At 41.3% G+C, this 20,172-nt stretch overlaps 1 protein-coding gene across 2 annotated transcripts in view; it reads right to left on the reverse strand.

The window, feature by feature from the left end:
* gpc5.S (glypican 5 S homeolog) overlaps window positions 1-20,172 on the reverse strand; it is an 87,277-nt gene that overhangs the window by 23,346 nt on the left and 43,759 nt on the right. The gene's annotated exons all lie outside the window — the stretch shown is intronic.

A 20,172-nucleotide genomic window follows, 5' to 3' on the forward strand; every position in this document is an offset into this window, starting at 1 on the left:
CTCTGTGGATCCAGTTTGCTGAACTGTGTACCTACAGACACCATACAAGCATATACTTTAAACTGTGTGCGTGTCTGTGTATAACTAAATTTCAGGTGTATAACCTGTAGCCAATAAGAAATAAAAATATTCTCAGATTTAACTCAGCCTATAGACAAGCACCAAACTCAATAGAATCTTCAACAAACTTGGTGCTTTCTGAAAAAAATAGTAAGACATTAAAAATTTGCAAAACACATTGAAATCAAGGGGCCATTGTATTCGTACAAGAACATTGACTAATGTCAGTGCCGCAGTCAGTGTCATAGGTATTAAGTTACTTAGCCCAAGAGCAAAGATACCTTAGGAAGATGACCTGCTCCACAAACATACTCTATATAGAATTTGCACATACTTTAGGTCCACACTGAGGACTGGACACTCCTAAGCAGCCCAGTAGTTGGTTGGTTTGCTGACCCTGCCTGCACAATGCTGTTATTTAACACAAGATACTCCTGTCCAAAAGGACCAACAACATACACAGTAGAAAAGTACATTGGGGAACAAAAGAATGATAATCTAAGGGGGGTGATGTACACAAACATATGCAAAGTATGCTCCAGGTCTGGTAACCAATAGTGACTCATTGAATAAACAAATTTGATTTATTTTTTAGCTGAGCCAGCATTGTCTACTTGCAAGAACTAAAGACTTAAATATTAGGCCCTTGAGTTGTGAATAACCTTTTCCATAAGGCTGTTCCATTTTAATAAAGGGCACCCAGGGCAATATAAATAAGTAGCCAGTGTGGGAATAGCACCAGAGAGCTGAGCACACCCATGATATAGTGATACACAGATTTATAATGCTTACATGCTCATACAGTGCAATTTGGGCTTTCTTTGACTATTCCATTTTTAAATGTGGATCATTGCTTATGGTGCCTGAAGCCACTGTCCTATAACATTAAATTACATTTTTAAAGGTCAGACACATCTTGCAGTTGGGAATGGATGATTACTGAGCAGACCATTCATTGTATTCGTAAAGAAGAACTTGATACAGGGGAGCTTGCTAGGTATAGAGCTGTGATCACGAGTGGCTTGCAACATGTTGCTCACCAACCTTGGTGTTACTCCCAATGGCCTCAAAGCAGGTGCTTATATTTTGAATTCTTGGCTTGAAGGAAAGTTTTGGTTGCATAAAAAAACATGTGTACTGCCAAACAGAGCCTCCTGTAGGCTGCCAGTCCACACAGGGGGCTAACAAATATGCATTATGCATTCTTATGTTGCTCTTCAACTTTTTTAACATTTGAATGTGGCTGACAGGTAAAAAAAGACTCCTGATGTAGTTATGAAAGACCTTCTTCTGGGACCTTGCTATAATGAAGGTTCAGGGCTGTAAACCCTATGTGTAGCCTCTAAAGACAACTCTGAAAAAACTGAACATTAAATATTTGGCAGCTGGAGGCTGAGCACGTCTGATGCATAAACTAAAATATCTAACAATTGAATATATCCTTTTTTGTAACTTCCACACATTTTCTATGTAGTGCTTCTGTGATGCTGGAGGCCTAGGGTCTATGCTGCACTTTCTACCTAAACCTGCCCATATCTTAATGAAATTGATTTTGAAAACCATTTCAATTTCAGACAAAAAAAATCCCCAAACAAGTGTGCTTCTGAGTATGCTGAGAATGCCAGTGGGGGCGGGTAACAGTGCCCGCAATACATGGATGACCTTGCTACAGGGCATGTGCAGCCACTCGGCAAGCAGCTCCTTAGGGGGCTACAGTCTGGGATTATGGCTGGGAGGAAGCTGGTGGCTATTACATCCAAACTGCCTTCTCATATATGTGTCAGTGCTATATTCCCAGAAAATAAATTCAAGTCTAAATATAAAAAATGTTTATATCTAACTACAGACCATCAAATTTATGGCTGTAAAAGCCACTGAAATGCTGCAGGATGTTATAGTTACAAGGCTCATGGAACATACATTTTTCAGCTGCTGAGGTGGAGCACATGAACATGGGACCCAACTGCCCTAGCGACAGGAGCAATTTGTCCCACAAATGTGCATTTGAGCTTTTTGGGCCCACAGTCTTAAAGGTGGATCCTATAAATGCCAATGACATGCTGTACTATAACGTTTAGGTCCTTCTCCAACATCTGAAAAATGCCCTGAGTTAAGAGGGAGTTCCAATAATAGCAGGCTGCACAGCCTCATGTGCCATGAGCCTAATGAGCCAAATCAGGTTGATCCTTGGGCCAAGGATCTGCCCATTTAGAGGAGATCTAACAGGAGGGGACAGCAATAACTTACCCAACAGATATCTGGCTGATTTTCTATTAGAGGAAGTACATCCCTGAATGACCTTAAGACAGGGAACTCTTTGGGAACTGCTTTTTTAAAGTTTCTAGATTCTATTTACTCTACATTGTTCATATATATTATTACAAATGCATGTGATTACATTTTATGGGCAAAACTAGAATGCACACCATTTTCCAAGCAGTTGAAATGTGCAATCTTGTGTAACATGACGGATGTTTCTGTCCACTACCAAATCCCTCATTCTTTCCGCTTAAAGTCAGTTCATTCCTGAAGTCTGACCGTTGATCCAAAGTGGCCACTAATAAGAGTCAAGCGCCACAAGCTAGTGATTAGGGCAGATGGCTGAATGCGCAGGAGGCCCTGGATTTCTGCTGATGGATCAGTTGGTTGATCATACACATGGAAGCCATTAGCTCTCCCTCTGGCTCAGGGCTGAGCTGTACAGTAGGAGAAGAGCTAGCAATGAATAAGTCACTTGATGAACAGATAATGTATGTTTTGGGATCACTTATATAGCGACATCTGCCTAGCCTAAGAAACCTCACATGCCTGATTCACCAGGGATCTCCTGAACTCTGCCTTTAAATGGAAAAATACACTCATGGAGAATAGAAAGTTAGATAAATCCTACCACCAGGATGGGGTGTCAACAGAAACAGCAGCAATAAAACGGTAAAAATGTAGCCAGATGTTTCCCTGGTCAGTAAAACCTTCTACAGAGGGACAATCGAGAGCATCCTGAGCAGCTGTATCAGTGTGGGCTGGGAACTGCACTGTCATGGAGCACAAGACCCTACAGAGGATAGTGAAGACAGCAGAGAAGATCATAGGTGTCTCTCTTCCTTCCATCATTGACATTTACACCACTCGCTGCATCCGTAAAGCCACCAGCATTATGGCTGATCCAACACACCCCTCACACTCACTGTTCACTCTCCTGCCATCTGGAAAAAGGTACCGAAGCATTAGGGCCCTCACTACCAGACTGTGTAACAGTTCCTTCCCCAAGCCATAAGGCTCCTGAATACTCATGGACCGGACAGATCTCTCGCACACACACACTCCATCTGAATTTACTATATACCACAACTAGTGATGGGCGAATTTATTCGCCAGGCGCGAATTTGCGGCGAATTTGCGCGATTCGCCGCCGGCGTCCAATTTTTTTTTCGAAAAAACGGACGCCGGCGTCAAAAACGAGCGCCGGCGTAAAAAAAACGGGCGCCAGCATCAAAAACTAGACGCCGTTTCGCGAATTTTTCGCGGGCGTTTCACAAACGGCGCAAATTCACCCATCACTAACCACAACATTACACAGCCATTGTACGCCATTGTATAAATAAATAGCCATTGTATACAATTGTTCTCTATGAGCACATCTGCACTTTATCATGTTCTTTATCATGTTCTTACTACAGGTATGGGACCGGTTATCCAGAATGCTCGGGACCTGGGGTTTTCCGGATAATGGATCTTTCTGTAATTTGGGTCTTCATTTCTTAAGTCTACTAGAAATTCATTTAAACATTAAATAAACCCAATAGGCTGGTTTTGCTTCTAATATGGATTAATTATATCTTAGTAAGGATCAAGTACAAGCTACTGTTTTATCATTACAGCGAAAAAGGAAATCATTTTTAAAAATTTGGATTATTTGGATAAAATGGAGTCTATGGGATTCATTCTGTAATTTGGAGCTTTCTGGATATCGGGTTTCCGGATAAGGGATCCTATATTTACTTAACATATTACATCTGCTGAGTGTGCACTGTCCTGTCTTGCAGAAGTTGCATATTTTTGCACTTTTTGTCTGTTGTCCGGTACTTCTATGTTGTGTGTAGCACCATGGTCCTAGAGGAACGTTGTTTCGTTTCACTGTGTACTGTACAAACGTATATGGATGAAATGACAATAAACTCACTCCTGACTTGACTCTTGACAGTGTAAACATAAAGCTGGAGAGAGAGAAAGAATAGGAATGCAAAAAGGGCTTGAACTTCACTGTTAAAAAGGACTAGTTTGCTATTCTTGTCTGTGCCCAATAACTGCCTAGCCATTTTGACCCATTTACATTAGATTTCTTTATAGCGAAGGCAGGTATAGTCTGTTATTTTTAGGGCTGGGTTCTGCTTGTTGAAAGAGATTATAGAGTGTGGAAATTTTACCTGTAACAGAAGACCAATGATATAGTGAAAGATAGGGAGCAGTAAAGCCACACATATATTATTCAGCAACTCACAATGCTTATCCCGTTAATGCTTCTATAAATGGCATTTTTTTGAAACTGCGTTGATGCTCAGGAAGGGGAGGGTTAGTAGCTGTAACTACAAGACATCAGGCCTTGCAGCAAAATATTTTTTGGGACCCCAGTCTCGAAATCATGGCAAATACATTCTTTTTCACACCGAGAAGGCAGCTTCTTATCAGTCGGACGGATTTACATAGCGGGCACCCCTAGGCCCGCTGCCGTTTGTCACCCCTATCCCTTCCCCTTCATTCGTGCACATGCACAAATTCTCATCATCAGGTTGAGAACAGTGGGGGTTGGTGCACAGGAAATTTTAAAATAACTATTGTATCTCATGAGCAGCAATAGAGCTTCCAAACCAAGGTGGATGTGGGTGGACAGCATGCTGCCCCCCTAAAATCCTGCTGCCCTAGGCCCGGGCCTTGGTGGCCTTTCCACAAATCCCAGCCTGAGAACTTCTGCTTCTGCTCTTACACCCCTGAGACGTTGGTGTTCAGATATGAGCAAGGGCAGGACAATGCATAATGCTTCGGTAGTTGTAACCTTTTATAATCGGCATATCCAGAAAGATTACAAATTCAAGATGTACTGAGTTCAAGATGGGCAATAAGGTGACAATAAGGAAAAGATGAAGTCCTGTACATTTCATGGGTATGGTTTATTGTGGCCATAAAAGTCAGTGGAGCACTTCTACCTTATAATTAGAAATGGATACCTGCCAGAAGCAGATGTTTATACAGGGAATAAGGTATATCCATCATTAAGGGGATTAGAAGGCACCAAGGAGTTATCTCACTATACAAAAGGTCCAAGGCCAAGTGCCACTTCTAGGAGCTCATTTTATGTTCTGGCCTGGCTTCAACCTGTAACTTAAATTATATAAAGAGGCAACTAAACTAATAAAAGGGAAATTCCTATGCAGGAGTTGGTCTTTCTCTATATAATGAACCATTCAGCAAACTTTGTGACCCAGATGTTAGCTCTATAGTACAACATCCTTCTACATCCACAATACGATTTTTGCTTTCCCTGCTGAAGAAGTAAAGTATGATATAGAAATGATACCATGTTATTCTAGCCCTTTAAAACCAAATGGTACCTCTTTTGAAGTCAGTAATCTGTGATGTTTTTCCAAGTCTGACTACAGAGCTTTTGTCACTTCAAGGCACAGTAGATTCATGGCAGTGACAGGGCTAAGACTGAGAGCTAAGGCAGGCTGCAAGGGAAGGGTGGGGAAGCAAAATCTGTCACTCTGCTTGGGCTGCCTCTATCCCCCTGTGATCATGGAGAGAAGCACTAGATGTACTAATTGCTTTCACTAATACAGAACTGTAACCTCCAATAAATGCAGCAGCACACACAAAATAACTATAATAATGGCTGAAAACTCAGACCTTGCTATTCGGTGCCATGGCATTTTTACACCTAATGAGTTAACTTTACATACATCCTTTGGCCTGCTCATGCTAAATATGGCCTTTGATACATGAATCAGCCTGATAGATGTCAATCTATGTTTTTTTTAAAAAAATGCATTAGTTAATAGTGCTCCTCCAGCTAAATCCCGCTCTGAATCCTTTTTTCAAAAGAGCAAACAGTTTTATTTATTTTTTTAAATCTGATATGGGGCTAGACATGTTATTAGTTTCCTATGTGCCCTCAGTCGTGTGACTTGTTCTCTTATAAATTCTAGCCATTTTTTAGGGTAACTGCACACGGGCAGATTCGGGGAAATTAGTCGCTCCATCCACAAATGGCCTCTTCTTCGGGATGACAATCTCCTGGAATTGCCTTCCTCTACCTTCCCGCCGGCATATAATGAAAACTCGCCAGCGGGATGGCACTCGCGGCCTCACTTCGGGCGTGTTACTGGTTTTACATGTGTTTTACATGTATTTTACAAGTGTACCAAGACTATTAACACCCTGCCATTGAGAATCTAAGGGCACAACTCCCTCGTTATCGCTGTGCAACACTGTCTGGCATGGCACAACTTCAGTAAAGCCCTGTGTTATATCTCACACATCTCATTATTTTTTTAATTGTCTCATGATACAAGGTGCGGTGCCCAGAGGCCTCAAGAACACCATAAGTTTTCATCCACCACAGAGAACTAATGAGGATAATTAGCAATAGCTGCTGGCCTCATTCAGAGTGCTGTGTTACATCTGGCACTTTCCATAGCTGTCAATTCACACGTTACTCTCAGAATAATTATAATCACCACTTCTGCAGAGCTGCCAATATTATGGATGCTATAAAAATAGCTTTCAGGTACACTTAGCAGCTGGGTGGGTCCTTCTTTAAAAGGCAGAATACAGTGCCATGTGCAGCTTACAGTGCCATTATGCTTACATTGTTAGGGACGACAGAATCGATTTCTGGTCAAACTTTCTGTACATTTAGTCATTCTTAAAGACCTGGGACATTTCCAAAGGCTAATTTCTTAAAAGAGAAAGTTATAGACAGGTACAGGAAACAGGCACTTGCTGAAATACTAATGGATCAATGTGCACTATGATTCATATCATGGAAATGTTCATGTTGAATTTAGCACCCCACACCATAACAAACTCATTCATAGTGTAAAGGTGGCCATACACGGGCAGATTTTTTACTTCCAAACGAACATTGCAGAACATTCCGATTATATCGGATGGTTGATGGTGTACGAACGATCGCCAGACGAACGATCAGCTCAACATTATCGTTCGCAAAATTGAAAGGATGAGTTTAAACATTTTGGTTGTTCAGGAAATAAAATCGGGCAGTGGGTGTGAATTACAGACATCTGTCGTAGAATGATTGTTCTTTGCACATCAGGATTGTAGCACAAGCCAACAAACATATACGGAAGGACCCGAACGTTCTTTGCTGAAAGCTTCATTTGTAACCATATGAACTACCGTATATACTCGAGTATAAGCCGAGTTTTTCAGCACCCAAAATGTGCTGAAAAATTCTACCTCGGCTTATACTCGAGTCAATGGCTGTGCAGCGCTGCAGGGGCACCGGGGAAATACCTTTTGTTGGAGTCGAGGTTGCTGAGGACCCTGAGGAATTGAAAATTGTTGCTGTACAACATCGTTATGGGAGACACGTACCGGTACCTCACACGAAGTCCACCATCACTCCCCGCAATAGTAGCATCTACGTAGAACATCACTGCGTGTGGAGTGACGTGACGGCCTCGTGAAATGAGACTTGTGACATCAGGCATAGCTGTCTGGCTGGAGTCTATGCGCTAGACGTTAACGGAGCTGTGGGACTTTTAAACAGGGAATCAGAATTGTCCCGGGAAAAGCGGAAAGACTGCTGGGTGCCAGGTGTCATTATTACCTGTATAGGTTTAGCCCTGTATGAGCTGGGAGGGTGGAGCTCGTCAGTGGGGTTATATGCTGGGAGAGAGCATCCCTCTAATAATGGGCTACACACGTAGCAGGATTGCAAGCTGACTGGGCAAGCTCATGTGCCTGCATTTATGCTGTGCCAGTGGCTGGCATGTGAATGGGCTCCTTACTAATTGCCACTACTTGACTTGTAGTTTTACATATAAATGTATAGTCCTGCAGAGCAGCCCAGCCATCACTGTCACATTATCACCATTGTCCCCTCAATTCTTATTCACATTCACTACAACTTGTGTGTCCATTAACAGGGTGTGAGGCCGCACTCTCTGCCCATGATGTGTCCCGGCACCCTGTAGGTAAAATTAGGTACCTCGGCTTATACTCGGGTCGGCTTTTACTCGAGTATATATGGTATGTAAAGAAATAAATTGGTGCTGACTGCAGGAATATCACCCTATCACCTCATATGTGAAATAAGTTTATTATGCCATAGCATAAATCCATTATAAACCTCTATAAAAATCTATATATATATATATATATATATATATATATATATATATATATATATATATATATATATTAAAAGCAACAAACCATCCACTGATGAATAATGATTTACATCACTTCCTGTATGCTGTACATCCTTCTTCCTGCACAAGTTTATATTGCATTGTACGTTGATGTATAATCTTTTGTTTCTTTCGGCAAACTATATGATTATATATGTTATCATATAATCGTTCTCCATGGATGGCATATCGTAAAGTAAAATATTCGCCAGAGGATCGTTTAACGATATGATCTTTAATCGAAGAATGCCCGTGTGCCCACTTGTTATCCCACAGTTTGCTGGCAGACCCCTCTCGCCTGCTGGGCACAGGCAGGGAGCATGGTTGCCTAGGATGTCCGGCCAGCTTGTTACCCATATACAAATATTAATTACATGTGTAGACATGCAGAACCATGGTAGCATTTTATGTTTGACAATGGCCAAACTACCTGACCACATTGCCCTGTTTATGGCCACGTTTACCACTGCAGTCTATCTGCTATTAATCACATAATATCGCAATGTGAAGGTTAAGTTCGCATAGAATGTTAAATGGGGAAATTGCATGACTGTAATTTGAAAATATTTCAAGCTACTCCCCCCCCCCATTCATTACATCAGACTGTCTGAAGTATTGGGTTCAAAGTGACCAATAGATTAAGAAGTATAAAGAACTGAAGTCGGGAAACAATGTCTTCCCTTTGTTTTTTAGCATCTGGGGACAAATACACAAGGGAGAACACAAGAGCACTTTGTAAACAGACGATAGCAGATTTTAGATCAGAAAATACACCACAAGATCTTTCTATAGTCTTTGTCAGCTGGGCGCTGAAGAACCTCTTTCAGATCCAAGATATCTTGGGACAATGTACTTTTTTGTGGAGAAAAAAACTTCACTTAACATACAGTTCTGCCTATAGATTCCAAACTACTGAAAATACATCTAAAGTTCTGTCTATCATCAAACACACACTGCATCATTAATTGGAACAACACACCACTCATTTACCAGTGCTTTGCTACAACTTTTAAACCATAATAGTAACACATATATGTGCAATATTGAGTGTGTTAAGGGCTATTCACAACTTGTACCTAGTGCAACTCACTTGAACAGCAATGATAGGAATGATGCAATAGCAAATTGCATATACAACTTGCTTGTAAATTACCAAACTAGACACTAGTTTGCACTTACTGGGGGCCCACATTTATGCTGAAATTTTGGACAATTGCTTCATTATGTTTAAGATAAAACCTTTGGTTATGGTTGAGGGTCAGGGCACATGCTCAGATTCGGGGAGATTAGTCGCCCGGTGACAAATCTCCTCTTTGGGGCGAATGATCTCCCGAACTGCCTCCAGCAGGTTCAAATGTAAATCGCCGGCGGGATGGCACTCGGATCGATTGGTTTTCCAATTTTGTTCTGCTTTAATCTTGAATATGGTGCCACTGAGCTAACACCTGTCTGATTACCGAATCGATGGAACTGTCATTGGATATTTGAATACATTCTGTGGAGCCAATGTTATTGGCTTTTTGGATTAAATTCAATGGAAAAAAACAATGTGCCAGGATTTTGGGCTAAATTCTATGGATCCAAAGAATAATGAAACCATTATGGTTGGATTTTGGGGTGAAGTCAATGAAACCAATGTCAGTGGATTTTGGAGTTATTTCAATGGAAACAAAGAAATTGGATTTGGGGGTAATATTTATAGTGAGGAGGAAGTTTGGTGGTGCCTGCTCAGTCCCTGTCTCCCTGAAACTTAAAAACTCAGATATTTATAAGCAGATGAGTGAGAGGGTGTGTGGGCCAGCACACTGGCAGCAATGAGACCCAGTAAGTGTGATATATGAGCCCACACTGTGCTCACTAATCTATTCCCTTCTGTATAAGCCCTCAATCAATGTGCACAGTGGAAAACGTATTATTCTTTCTCCCGCATGAGAAGGAAATGGCCTTTGCTTCAGTACTGCAAATTCATCTTGCTGTATTCAATAGTAAAGGACATGTGCTGCATGCTAAATCTTGTGAATTCAGTTAAAAATAGAATATAAAAAGGGAAGGCTATGTTCCAACAGTTAGCCATCCTCTTCTGAGAAATCTGACATGTTCCAATCAAGCTGTCCATCCAATATGGTTCCTTCTGACCAACCTCTACTGTTAGCATTCACTGGAGATGTATGGCCATCTCAGCAGCAATGAAGAAGTGAGTTATCCCCCTAAAGTGTTGTGCAGTTGCCAATGTTTCAATAAATCTTCGGTATTTACATTCCATTGTGTGAACTACATGAAACAATATTTTTTTGTAAAGGCAAACTGCTCCATTAAATTGTTTTTTCTGTAACTGCATTATTTTGCACTATATGGATTTAAATTTAAGAAACCAACCATTCACAATATTGAGTTTAACAGACCAGTAACACCTTGTGTTTTGTCATTGGACTTCGTCCTTACAGTATATAATGCTAGAGATTTCAATGGGCTTTTCATGCAGGTTGGGTCCCTGTCTGTAGCTCTAGAGTGTGAGTTAACCGCCCTGTAACTTATCATTGCCAAAGCAGATAGAGAGGTGAAATGGGTGGGGTTAAGAGGGGCAATTAATGGGAGGAGAAAGTCCTATCTAGCTCAGTCTATGCCAGTCTCTGTTTAGCTATTGTTACTGTCAGTGCCTCTTTTCCCAGTAGGTTGTGGATTTTCCGCTCTTTTATGGAAATGAAGTTTGGGATGTGATCTGTGGAAGTAGGTGTCCCTCAGTGCTGAGTATTTAGGACACTGTAGCAGGATGTGGGCCTCATCCTCCACTGCCTCCTGGTCACATTACTGGCACAGTCTGCTCTCTGTGGGCAGTAGGTCTGTCTGTGCCGTCCCAGTTTAGACTCCAGGCTGTGGCCATTTAGTCTGTACCTACTCAGGATCTGTCTGTCTTTGGGGTTTTGTAGAGTTTCAAGTCTGTATTTCCTCCCCAGTGATTGGTAGATGGAAAGTTTTGGGGAGTTTGATATTTAATTTCTACTATCACAGACATATAGCTCTTTAGATTTGTTTGTTACAGGGCCTTTTCTCAGTTGGTGGGAGACTTGGGTGGGCAGGGTACTGATGAGTTGTTTCAGGACACATATTTTACTTTTTGGTGGTAGGTCATGGTGCTGCTGTTCTGTAAATGTGCCCTGGATAAGAGAGCCCTCTTCTGTATGGCAAACAGTAGGGGAAATATGCCCAGCTTTGCCGGGGCAGAGTTTAAGGTGCTCCAGTGGACCAGGAGAAGTTGCTTAAAGAATTCCAGATGAAATATTTCAGTTAGTCCCATTTGGATTGGTCTGGGTAGGTCACAGGACCTCATACTTTGCTACCATAGAAAATGATTGGGGCGATACTCTGGTTTAAAGTGGTGCAGGTGTCTTCTGATGGCACAGAAAGTTTTACATGCCTTGTCAATTAGGACAGCTATTGCTATTATCTAGGTATAGCCTCAGTGCACAGTTGTTTAGTATGAAGCAGGGACTTTTGATTTATTGGCTCTTCGTCTTCTGGAATACCATTTGTTTTGATCGGGTTGATGCGCAGTGCCCATTTTGTGCCGTACTTCTTCAGCACCGCCAGGCTGACAATGTTCCTTAAGTTGTGCGCTTGTGCACGCAAATTTTGAGACCAACACACACAACAAATTGTGGTGTGCACAAAGAATTTGTGTCAAAACACAAAACTTTGCATTTTTGTGACGTGAGCACACAGTTTTCAAAAGTGCGTACACAAGTTTAAAATGTGCTCCCAAGATTTTTTTGTGCCCATATCCGAGACCAAATTAGACTGAACATTACTTGTAGCCCACTCGATGTTGTATGTGACAGGAGTAGATCATCAGCATATAGCAGAAACGTCACCTCAGTGTCATGTCGTTTCAATCCTGGTGGCGAAGAGAAATCTAAGGCTGCTGACAGTTCCTTGATGTACCGTATATGTTAAACAGAGTTGGACCTGTCTGACATGGCCCTTCTGGAACCACTTGCTTTTCTTCCAGTTAACCGTCACACTGCAATGGTTCTTGGTATATGAGCTCTTTATGACATCATATTTCTTACCTCCTATGCCACTCTCCATAGGTCTTAGGAATAAACCTTGGTGCCACACTCAAATGATTTTTAAAAATCTAAAAACAGACAAATATTTGTCCATATTTTGCACTATAGACATGGTCCCTGATGAGGCAGTGCAGGATGTAGACTGACCCTTATCCCTCTCAACTTTTCATGCCTTACCTTCAAGTCCAGTAGCAATATCATTAACAAATATAATAAGCTTGACAGGTCCCAGCAACAACAGCTGAAATGCCCTCCGGCAAGAATCCTTGGAATACCCTGCTTAAGCCGCTTTTCATCACAAGACACTCCATTATGTGTCACACCTTATCTAATGACTTGTCCAAACACCCTAACAATGTAGTTCATATATTTGTTCGGTGCGGGGCGTAGCGTCAAATGATCTATTTGTTATTCTCATTGAATAACCAATGAGTGATCTGTTACCAATAAACATATTAAGATGTTTAATTGTATGTAAAACTGCTATGTTAAACTGAAAAAAAGCAGATGGAATCAGAATAGGATACTACTAAAAGGGTATGATAAATAGAAGTCTAACTGCACACACTGACACAGAGATTGTAGTTATGCACTATATTTTGGGAGACAACAAATGGGTAGAATGCATTGCTTGTCCCTGTAGCAATATCAGTATCAAACACTGTATATAGTGACTGAATCAGTTTGTACTTTGCTTCTAAATTCTGTCTTCAAAGGAGAGCAGAACTGACATGAATGAGGGTTGCCACTTTTCGACCGCACAGCCTGGTTTCCAAATTAAGAAATCCAGACAGGACATTGCAGTCAATGGCATGGCGATCAGCCAATAGCTGAACGTCATGTCGTAAGCTCTGCCCCTGACATCACCTGCCACACCTACAACATCATTAGTTCCGCCTCAGACGTCACCCTCCCCTTGCAGTTAATTTAGAAAAAAGGTGACAACCCTACATGAATGGTTCCTTAAAGGAAAACTATACCCCCTCCCAAACAATGTAGGTTTCTATAAAAAGATATTGCATAAAACAGCTCATATGTAAAACCCTGCTTCATGTAAATAAACCATTTTCATAATAATATACTTTTCTAGTAGTATGTGCCATTGGGTATTCATAAATAGAAAATTGCCATTTTAAAAAATAAGGGCCGGCCCCTGGGATCGTAGGATTCACTGTACTCACAAACAAACCAACAATCCATACATGTTAGGTCACATGAGCCAATTAACAGACAGAGTTGTGTCTTTTGCTTCCACACTTCTTCCTGTTACAGTTAGAGTTGTAGTATTTCTGGTCAGGTGATCTCTGAGGCAGCACACAGACCATCACGAAATGGTGGCTCAAGGCAAGAGATGTAAAAGGGCAATATTTACTTAAATATATATTCCAGTTTGGTAAGATTCTTTAATATGCCACTTAATATGATATGAACTATCTGTTGCTTAAGTATTCATTTTGGGGGTATAGTTTTCCTTTAAGGTCCCCATAGACGCAAAGATTCTTCTTTGGTGAATGACCGATTTCAGTGCAGTCCGACCAATCTATCAAATTATCGTGCGGTTAGTGGGATTCGAACAATCATACATCTTACGATTTTTCGGCCGACATCTGTCAGAAAATTGATCGCCAGGTTTAAAAATCTGTATCGGTCCCAGTGCAATCTATCTATGTTTTCAGGGCCAAGCAGGCAGCTACTCTTCAGTTTTGCTGGCAATATCGCTTGAAATGGTCTATTTAGTTGATGGACACATCGTACATTTAAACGATCATTTCGAGATAATCGTGGTCTCACGATAACGATTGGATCTTTTAGAAATCTTTACATCTTTGGCCAGCTTAATTCTGCCCTTGAAGCATTACTGGAAAGAATAATATTTCTATTTAAAATAACTCATGTGTTACTTAAAGCAAAAGAAAAGCAGTATATTTTGTATAAGACATCCCCTGTAACCCTAGTTCCTCTATTCAGTTATTAAATTCTATAGTCATCCTTTCGGCCTGGCATCTTAGTTGTATCCAACTGCACAGTGGTATGTTTAGATCTATTTATCAACAGTTGCATTTTCATGGTTTTTAAAATCAAAAAATTTCAATTTCAAAACTGCAACTTGTTATACAATAACTATCACTTTTTCATATTGTCGCACAAAAACCAGTGCTAAAAAAAATCAGAAAACCTCTCAAACCCTAACTGAAATCTTCCATTTGTTAAAGGAACATCTGCATTGAATAAATCCCAGAAAAGTTGCTATTTTTTCCCCAGCAACATTTTTGGTCCCCTTAACAAGGACACTAGCCAAAGACCTGCAAAGCCTGAAATGACAAAACCTACTGGGTTTTCATTCAGAGCTAGGGTAGATACTAAACATACAACAGTTGAACCCGCTATCCGGCACTGACCCAAACATCAGATAGAGTCGCTATTAAGAATGCGGCTTTTATTCAAAACACAGTGCTGTGTACGTGGCAGTGGGTATGTGCAGATGGCACTTCCTCAGAACTCTGAGGCCATGTACACCGCACTGTGTTTTGAATAAAAGCCGCATTCTTAATAGCGACTCTCTCTGATGTTTGGATCAGCACCGGATAGCGGGTTCAACTGCGATCTACGGGGAGACGCTGCATGGCCACGGATGAGCTCCGCTTCTGTCACACATCCTAAATCATTGTAGATACTAATCATATCCCAGCTACAGATGAAGACCGTCAATGTTTGTTGATCAGAATATGCAACCATGGAATTTGTTGTACAGGCACATTTGGAGTGAGATGAGTCTCTTTATCTGTGAATGAAACCAAGTTTTGCTCCAAAATTTCCATTGTCATGCAATATCTTACAAATCCACCCACAGACCCAAATTCACTAAGCGCCGAAGCGCCTAATGCTAGCGTCAATTCACTAGCGTTGGGCATTTTCGTTACTTTGCAAATTCACTAACGAACGCTGGCGTAAATTCGCTAGTGTCACTTCGCACCCTTACTCCTGCCGAATTTTCGCTACGGACGTAACTACGCAAATTCACTAACACACGCATTGTACTGAACGCTACCTTTTACGCTAGACTTCCTTCGCCACCTCAGACCAGGCGAATCGCAATAGAGTAGATAGGGATTGCTTCAAAAAAAGGTCAAATTTTTTCTAAGTCCCAAAAAACGCTGGCGTTTTTTCTATATTATGGGTGATAGGCTGAAAAAGATGGAAAAATTTTTTGGGGCTCCCCTCCTTCCCCCCTACATTTCCTAACTCATGGCAACTTACCTAGACAGTGGGCACATGTGTAGGGCAAAAAAAAAATTTAATTTGATGTTTTGAAGGTTTCCCAGGCATTTGTAGTGATTGTACGTATTCCTCCATTGAAATTTGAATTTGGTGCCGTATGCAAATTAACCATCGCTAGCGTAACTTCGCAACCTTACGCTACCCCTGTGCGCAACTACGGATTTTAGTGAATTTGCGGAGCGCTGGCGAAACTACGCCTGGCGAAGTGTGGCGAAGTGCGGCGAAATTGCGCCTGGCGCAACTACGAATCTTAGTGAATTTGCCCCACAGAGTCAATATTCGTCTGTGTGGAGCAATCCTTTACCTGGAGCATTCTTCATGTAATAGATCATGGTTTATTAGAATCTCAGACTCAGTTCTGTCCTGTTTGTATGATGTTCACTTACTGTATGTTCTAATGCCAGAGAGGCTCTCTTTGGCATTCAAATCTGATTTAATCCAGCTATTATGCTCACAAAACAAACAATGGGGCAGCCAGGAGTGATTGAGAGCCAGTCATGCATGAGACGCTAACAGCTGAATCCGACATGTAGAGACTGAGAATTTTCTGTCCATTTTTCCGAATAAAAAAAGGTGTCATTCTTAAGCAACACTTTCTCTTGACAGCAAATACCAGAGCAAACATTGAGAGGAATCTGTTACAAGCCACAGCACATCCCGCACTGGATGTAGAGAGAGGGAGTGAGAGAGAGACAGAGATGAATTCTCACAGGGACTCAGGCAAAAAATATCCCTATTTCCAGCAGCAAGAGATTGAGCTGATCAAGCACTGCCCAACTGGCTGTCCGTCTCTGACAGGCGTTCTTAATCATCAACCTTCCAGCTCATACAGACAAACAACTCCCAGCAACCCCCCCCCCCAACAGCCAAAAGCTTATCTGTAAGGCTGATGGTTATCATTCAACAACCACTGAAGAACCAAGTTCACTTATCCGTGCAACAGTACCACTCCATCAGAGATTGCTGGACACATAATAGGGCAAATTAAGATGAGTTGCACCAATTATCCCTTTAAGAAGGTCAGCTCTGCTGTGTGTTTATTTCATGGCTGATGGAGGACAACGAAATCTAATATCCACACTCTGTTTCTGGGGGAAGGGGAATATTTAGGCTAATCTGCAAGGAAGTCATTAACTTGAAGTTCCATGCCCTTAAATTAGGAGTCATAAAGAATACACGGAATTAACATCTTAGGGTTACATTTCTGGGTTCATGTACGGTGCACTGCAAAGCTGCCTCATCCCAATGCTAATCACAAAGGTACTTTTTTAGTACATGCTTCTCTATACTTGCATGTTGCACCAAACTGCCAGTTTCATTCTCTTTGCTGAATAAGGTGCAAAGTACAGCATTGGAGCACGGACATAGGGAAGACTTGGGAATAAACGCTTGCCTGGAGGAGATGTTACTTATAGGGCTCTGTTGTTGCACGTGGCTGAAAAACGTTCAAATTTTATACCTTGAACTTACACTGTAGCCTATATAATATAAAGGCATATGTGTGAGCATAGAACATTCCTTTAGACGGAAATCACTTTATTGCTACTAGATAGAGGTGCTATTCTTTCATACATTACTTTCTATATTAGGGAAAATATACTTTGAAAAAAAAAACAAACAAACTTGTATGGGACCTGTTATACAGAATGCTTGGGACCTGGGGTTTTCCTGATAACGGAACTTTCCGTAATTTGTATCTTCATACCTTAAAAATTATGTAAACATTAAATAAACCCAATAGGATGGTTTTGATTAAATATGAATTAATTAAATAATTAAGCATTAATTATATCTTATTTTCGATCAAGTGCAAGATTCTGTTTAATTATTACAGGGAAAATGGAAATCATTTTTAAAAATTTGGATTATTTGGATAAAATGGAGACAGCCTTTCCTTAATTTGGAGCTTTCTGAACAACAGGTTTCCGGATAACGGATCCTATACCTGCACTGTATATATAATTCTGCTATTCATTTTATCATTTCACTTGGTGCCATGAGATGATAAATGTTCAAAGCCAATGCATACTGTTATCAGATACATGTTCAGTGCATACTATCTTGCAAAGTGCACAAAACTAAAATGCAATGGATTCCAATCACTAACAGACTGGATTCAGATAGAGGCCATTGTTAAATTAAGCAAAAGCTGCATTCTGCATGTGAGTCTCAATCCTGCATTCCATTCATCAATATTGAGTAGGCTTTGCATATTAATAAAGATTTGTTTTCATGAGTCACACAAGGAGCTACAAGGACATTTATACATTTATTGGATAATCATTGAAGAGTTGGACAATGTGGTGCTACAATTTCACTTATATAATTTCAGCCAGTATATAACGGTTTTTTTAGAACCAGACTGTACAATATCTTTTGTATTGTGGGTTGATGAATGCTACCCATTAAAATCAAAGAAATACATTTGACACAGCATTTAACTTTATGTGCATAGGGCAAGGCTCCTCACAATTGTTGCTGCATTTGAAAGGTGATTCTAAAACCTATTTTAGATTCAGTCCCTAGTTTAGGAAAAGCATTTGTTTAAGCCCAACTTAGAACGTAACAAAAAAAAAATGTCTACCATAGCAAAAAAGTGTTCAGCTCTTCAAGCTAGGCATTCAAGTAGGGTTGCCACCTGGCCAGTGTTTTACCGGCCTAGCCAAGGCCGGGGCCGGTGTTACAAATCTACCGGCAATGTAGCTGCCGGTAAATTTGTAATACCCTTCAAAAAGACCCCTCGGCCTGCCCCCAATCCCCTGTAAACTTAGCTTTTCTGACTTTGTCCCCCGTCTGAAAATTCTGGCGCCATTGTTCACGCCCCCTTTTGTGTCATGACCCCGCCCCTTTTGACATGACGCCAGCCGCTTTTTATTCCCGTCCCCCACCGACCGGTAAAACATTTAGGAAAAGGTGCCAACCCTACATCCAAGAGTATCATGCAGAACAAATGTGAACTCTAATCATTACTGATCCTCTGGACCGCCACCTACTGTTTGTGCCCTTTAAGGGTGCCCAGCAGGGCCGGGCCAAGGTATTTTGGCACCCTAGGCAAGGGCTTCAATCAGTGCCCTCCATCCCCACCCGGTCCTGCATTACCATTCATATTGTATGTATGACAGCAACCTTCATGTTGCCATGTCTTTTTGCGAGCACCTATCATATTGCCCCATTTGTACCTGTGCAAATGGCAGTCAACTACTCAGATTGCATATAGTTACCCCCAATCTGTACCTTTCCCAGAGGCAACGAAAAAAATCCATCATATTGCCCCTAATTTGTAGCTGCGCCAGCAACCCCATATTCCTGTGCCAGCAGCAGCCAAAAATCCACAATATTGCCCCCAAATATGTACTTGTGCCAACAGAAGCCAAAATCCTTCATATTGCCTCCAAATATGTACCTGTGCCAGCAGCTGCCAAGAGGGAGGTAGGGAGTGCTTTTGTCCACAGGGCAAGAGGGGGTTGGAAGAGGCGGTTTATAAAATTGAAAAACTATTAAAGGCCAAGCAAACCAGTTTTTAAAGAAAAAAGAAAACACATTCAAAGAAAAGCGTTTGAATCCTCGAACGATCGGACTTCCCCATCTCATGACCTGCCACTAAACTTCAGTTTAAATAAAGTAGTAAAAGAACAGATCAGCCGATGTTCTGCCCCTGACAGCAATCGTACGATAGTTATGTCCGACAAAGCTAGTGACAGTCTCCCACTGAAAATCGTACGATCGGCAATACACGCAGAGATATTATCGGCAGGTGACAGAAATCTTTTAACCTGATAGATCGACTGAACGACCGATCTCCGCCGGACGAAAAATGTGGGGACTCTCCACACTGTCCGAAAATCGAACGAATCCTCAATTCGTACGATCAGATCTTTGCGTCTATGGTCAGCTTTAGAAGTATTGATAGTGCACAGACATTGGCAATAAATCTAGAGTATGAAATCACCAGGGAAGGTGAGTCAGACTTCTACAGCTTTGATGTTTCACAAGATACTTGTATTAATTATGATCAAACAGTCTGAGCTATTTATGTCATTAAGGAGAAAAACATTGAGGCATTAATCAGTATTCTGTCTGGTAATAAACGTGTAGGGACCTCAGGCAAGTCTGTCATTGGAATCAGTGAATCTCCTAGGAATTGCACTTGTTAGGGCTCAGCTGAGTGATGGAGTGGGAGCTGCTTAGTAAATAAGATTGTTCATCCAGAGGCTTTAGAAGGAAGGTGGCAAATGGTGAACTCTATAATTGTATATCTCTCTGAAGCATTTAAGTGGCGACAAAAACTGCAAGTAATCTATAGTCCTTTAGAGACTGTGTCTGTCCAGCACCTGCCG

Source organism: Xenopus laevis, chromosome 5S (genome assembly GCF_017654675.1).
Source record: "Xenopus laevis strain J_2021 chromosome 5S, Xenopus_laevis_v10.1, whole genome shotgun sequence".
Lineage (NCBI taxonomy): Eukaryota > Metazoa > Chordata > Amphibia > Anura > Pipidae > Xenopus > Xenopus laevis.